Here is a 6096-nt window from a genome sequence, read left to right as displayed (position 1 = left end):
CACTATTTTTAGATTAATATGCCAAATGTTTTATTTCGCATAGAAATCTAATTACGACGAATCTCTGTAAAACGAATTTAAAATCCCAGTTAAGGAAGATACTACTGGTTCCCAGCACATTTCCGGTTGTGAGAGCAACTATACAATACGCAGCGAACGAGGAGAGAGGATGATACCGGCGTATCCAGTTTATCATCGGCGGAAATTAAACTAGTTTCGGTGCCGGCCAGAAACGATATTAGCCGCGGCGAATGATCGTACCTGGAAAACTGGGTTGCTTTTATCAAATTCCACCGAATTGCCAAAAGCCAGTATCATATAATGGCACGAGAAAATTATTGCACATCGGTAAACTGCGAATTTTCATGCTAATCCCCATTCCCATATATCGAAAGAAGCCGAAGTTGAATAGACCTTATCACGCGAATGGTGCAATTAAAGTATGAATTATTAATTGTCTGAGTGCAATTTTGTTGTTTACTGCCGTTCGCGTATATATTTGTTCGTTGCACACATCTAATTACAAATGTACTCTCATTTATTAACGTAATTGTGTAAAGGCAAAGACTGAATTTCATTCTCGTATCTTCCAACTGGCACGAATAAAATTCATGGTTGCCGCAATATCTAGTGAGATCTCACAGCTGTGACGTTTGAATTCATCTCAACTACAACGATGACAGATCATTAGCGTTGCGGATATGAAAAGGACCGAGGAACGCTGTAATTAATGAAACTGTTTCGCTGGCATTAGCACGTTACGGGGGTGGCCGGTGAGAATTACGACGCCGACGCAGCCTAACTTACATTATCGTACGCGTATGTTCTTACCGAGTTTCGAGAACGCGATATCGCGCGGGCCTACGGTTCAAGAGTTTCGAATCGGCGCGGGATTTAATAGAGAGCTTAGGCATCGAGCAATCTAAACTCCTGAGTTCCGAGTTTCGAACTAGAGTTTGAACGCTTCGCAACTGGGATTTGCTTTTTGATTAAACTCGAAATATTATGAGTGCAACGGATCTGTATTAAATTTGTAATCTCATCTCCCCCGTGTCGTTTATTAAAACTCTCATAATAAATCCTATAATAATAATAATAATCGTGTAACACGTGTACACTTTGCATGATTTATTCATTTAATTCCCACAACTAAAGCCATAAATTATTTAAATCGTCGTAAAAATTGAAAGTGAAAGTGATTAACTGGCAAAAGGAATCCGATAATCTTGTGAACAGGCCAGAATCGATCTCGCTAGCCAATCGGCTGCTTTCATTCGCGATTAGGTTTAACGAAGACGGGGGGCAGGGACAGAGGTATTTATTGCCCGCGCAAACAGCGTGGATCGGCTCGAAACGTGTTCCGATATCCCTTGGACCAGCAGCTAGCAGTCCACTCGACTCATCCCACGGGAGTGGTGCTGCTTCGAGAGGAGATCGATATCGGTTAGCCCGGGTGGGTACGTATTAGGTGTACCAGTGTGCGATTCCTCGGAAAGCTCGCGTGTGTACATACATTTCACGCGACGCTGGATTACGGCTCGCCGCGAGATGCTGCGAGAGATCGGGTCCACCCCTCGTCCCCTGCATGCACGCGGGATCAACGAACCGAAAACACGACGGATAAGCCACGCCACGAAAACACGCGACGCCGAAAAAGCGAACCGTGTAAAAGACTGATAGGGATTGTCGGGGTTTGATGGCCTCTGATCTTTGAAACATGTTGTACCCTATACCCTTTGCGTCGTACCTTTTTTTTCATAGCGTTCCTGACTTTGCAGGTTAATTCCGTGCAATATTTTATTCACGACTATCTTTATCTCACTATTTATTTTTACTAACTACCGAATTTTGTAAGCGCGCGTTCGTCTCTGCGGAAGACAATATTTGAATCTAGCCTAAAAACAATTAATTATGTAACCTGGTAATATTGATATTTGACAAACGAATATGCGATTCGAATTAAGAACACATAAAATATGAGCCAGATTATTTGCCATCGTTTATGACCGACGAAATATTTAATTATCGCGATTTTATTGGGCCGCATTACAGTTTGGATAATCTGTTTGGCCAAATGCGCACCGGTCGGTATTGCGTCAATTAATCTCGGAGTCAACAGGGTATGATTGCACGCCTTGTTCAACTGATTTGTCAGGGAATTTCGTCATTGTTAATTCATAGAAAATCCGGGAACCGAGACGCGGCAATTAATGAACCGGACTGCGAAGCTTTCGAACGGACGAGGGTATCTGGTTGTTTCGGCCGGTATAATGTAACGAAGTCGATTAATTCTCCCGGAGACTAAACAAGAGTAATTGTTCCCGCGTTTAATTAATTCATCAAGGAAGTCCGCGGAATATGCGTGGGTGGACAACGCGAACGCTGCATTCTATTCATCGCGGTTATTAACTTTTGCCAATTTCAAACGGCACCTATAAATTTACTACGAGCCACGTTAAATGGTCATCGCTAATTAATATTTTATGAGGAAGCTGTCGTGATGCTCTGCTGAAATAATAACGATCCATGAATCATCCCATGAATCGATAGAATGAACACAATTTTAAAAATGTATGAAAACGTGTCATAAATAAACGCAAGGAGAAATTACAAAATCGAGGGGAAGAAATGTTAATGCTAATGAAATCGTTCTCAGGTGGCTGTAAAAGTAGGTGCGTTTATCATTGCAAGAAGATAGAAGACATCATCGGGCCAAATCTGATTACGTCGTTAATAACTGGCGTCGCGAGGCAACGGAAATAAAAGAAATCAGAGACATTACTTGCACGTTCTTTCTCGCGTTCTCGTGAAGTAACATAATTTTCAATTAGCTGACTCGACCGCGTCGCGAGTGAAATACGGCGAAATATTTCTTACTCGAATCGAATCTAAGGCGACTTCAGTCCCTGAGAATAAAGCCGTGATTTATTACTAGGGACGATATTGAGAAAACGAACACCTTAGTAAGATTGATAAAGATTGGGCGCCAAGATGTTCCGTAGCTTTTATCAGATTTTTCCATGAACAGTGGTAACGATGCTCGTGTTCTCCGCGTTCTAAATTTAATCCAACAGAAAAGAATCGTTCTATAACGATTCCGTTAAGCAATTGCTAGAACAGTTCTACGACACGGTGGGAACGTTTGCCGTCAATTTCGCGGCCCGCGTTGCTTGCAAATGTCCGTCGAATAAATTCAAGAAGAGTCGAGGATCTTCCACCGTTTCAACATTTTTGTTTTTATCTGCAAATCAAATTAACCGGTGGATCCCGCATAATGCCTGCCGTTCCATTCTTTATCCGCCTTATTTCCTCCGAACCCTCGCCTGCTCTCCCAAGAAGAAAGCGTTACGAGGTGATATACGACGCCCTGAACGTCTAACGATTCGGAACGACCGCATTGAACTTTATAATCAGCCCACTATCACGATTTTTATTATCGCTTTACAAAAAAACTTCCAAGCGATTATGTCCTTTATTTCATTTCACCTAATATTTCTCGAACCAATTCAGTATGCGAGGCACTAAATAAAAAGTTGGTCTCAAACTGTTTCTGGTTTGTTAATAATCAATTGCGTGTAGAGTAGTATGGATCGACGTTCGCGTCGTGTTTTTCCGCTGCGCGTGAACATCGACGAAATAAGTCCGGTCCCAGGAGACGGACGTGGCCGCGGTCGTGGGACGGAAGCGATGCTAGCCGCACCCGAGTTGATCAGACCAAGTGTAACACGCGGATCCATAAGTCATGAGGTGTGAGCCACGCTGAAACGTCCCTCGACAAACTGAACGAGCGTTGACACGCTGGAAAAGGCGTCGAGACACAAGTGTTTGCTATCCCCGCTTCCCTACCCTCTACACTTATTCCTTAATCGTACTTAACTCGTTAAATACTGGAGTTAGAAAAAAAAATTGTATACCACTTTTATTTGCAGGTAGCACAGCAGTATCTACAATTTTTATTCGAAGCATTTTTCAAAATTTTAAGAAAAACAACATTTTTTTGTCCATTTCTTATAAATTATGTTGGAACTTTATTAATTTGATTTTCATGAGAACTGATTTCAAATTTTATAACGAACGGTGTTTCCCACTCTCTTTGACACTAACAATGTTAACGAAGTTGGTTCTTTATTACAGTTTGCGGTTGCCTTTAGTAATCCTTTTTCCTATTCGTCCAGTCTGACGCGTCGGCGAAAATAAAATAAAAACGGGGCAACCCGAATGTTCCGGCGATTTGATTACGGTGAAGAAAATAACGAATCCTGTAACGAAATTTGAAAAAACAAACTCGTGGCAACAGAAATAAAAAGCAACTATCCGGCCGGTTTCTAACGTATACATTCAAGCGGCAGTTCAATATTTCTGTCAAACTTGTGAGGGAATCAAATCGAGATCCAAACAAAATCACGCATACAGGAATAAAATAGAACATGATTATAACCAACTCTTTAGTCGCCCGATTCTAATCATTAATGTTTAAGGATGTTACTTTAGAATGAAGCGAATTTAACTTCATTTCTCTCGTGAATCCCGTTTGAATCAATCGATTTTGCTTCCGTTTGTATATCCACGTCACGAACAATAGTTACAGGTCAGATTTTACTTGAGTACCAGTGGGAGGAATTACGGTTTTGGTCGAGCAACTGACTAGGAGTTTCATCACGATCCTTGCCCAATGACCAACTTTGGACGTAACTAATTGAAATTGTGAATCATCACTGCTTTCAATAATTTAATGTAAATATGTAGTAATGAATGTTACGTCGAATTAAGGGAAATATATGATTCATTTTCACTGGATTAAAAGTCGAACGGACTTGAGAGGAGATGCAACATTTTAGGGAATTTAGGGTTTTAGGGAAACAGGAAACACAGGATATTATCATTACTATTGCAGAAGCGGAATAACCGTAAATCTCCAACCTGACGATCCTACGTAAAACGATAAATAAAATATATGTATAACCGGACGGATTCTAGAGTAAACTGCAATCACAACACGAAACAGAACATAATAATATAATCTCATTGGACGTGTTCCTTGTCAAAGAACAAACAGACAGTGCAACCTGGATCACTCTATCGAGTTAGTCGAACAGCAAAATGCGATTCATTTGTCAGCCGAGTCCCGAATCCGATAAATTCGATTCGCGAATGAGTCGCGGACATGGTCCACGGTTAATCACCGGAACGAACGGTGCGCCATTGTCCACGTCCTGCTATTACGAATACAACCGTACATATTTTCCAGCATTTGCCCGCTCGGACGCGCGGTCACTCGGTCGGCCTGGGTATTAATGAAAATTATAAGCCGTGATCGCATTAACGCGTGAGTTCGATCGACGCGACGGTAGGCCGTGTTATTGTACACCAGCGAAAACGACCGATTATCGATTCGGGACTGTTAAGTATACTAAACGTTAAATTTAATCTCCTTTATCCATATTTGAAAGAACTGTAAAATCAGTTTATCGTTTCTACAAAAGAATTCTTATTTTTAACATATCGTTAGCAGTGTTAATATAGCTTTCCAAGTGGGTTAACAATTTATTTTGCATTATACGAAGAGATTTATGTTGTACAATTATGATTAAACAAAAATAAATGTCTTCTATTTTAGAATGGAATCTCATTTTAACCTCCCAGGAAATTTGAAGAAAATCGCTTTAATATTATACGAGCGTTCGGAGTATTTGAACTACGTAAGGCAAACGTCTGACTTGCACGCATAGAGTATTTAGGTTATACCTGTAATATCTCAGAATCTGGATTACATATATATACATATATATATTCTAATGCCTCGTACGCGAAATTTCGATAGACTGCGTCAAGCGCACGGCATACAATTCTAACAATAATATCGTAGGCGCGTGAACCGTTAATCCGTACTACTGCGTGCCTGAAGCCTTACTCGCGTCAGCGCTGACCTACACTACTGCGGACCTTCAAACATCGACCTGGGCTAAAGTTTGTCGAACAAATTGAGTTCTATAATTCTAAGGCTGGAATTTATAGTCATTTTTCAGTTCTCAATTCTCAATTGTTTATTGCATATCTACATATATATAATATGTGTTTCGTGATACATGATTGATG

Source organism: Ceratina calcarata, unplaced genomic scaffold, assembly GCF_001652005.2.
Source record: "Ceratina calcarata isolate Rehan_Ccalc_2016 unplaced genomic scaffold, ASM165200v1 scaffold120.2, whole genome shotgun sequence".
NCBI classification, from domain to species: domain Eukaryota; kingdom Metazoa; phylum Arthropoda; class Insecta; order Hymenoptera; family Apidae; genus Ceratina; species Ceratina calcarata.
This window is presented reverse-complemented; position numbering follows the sequence as displayed.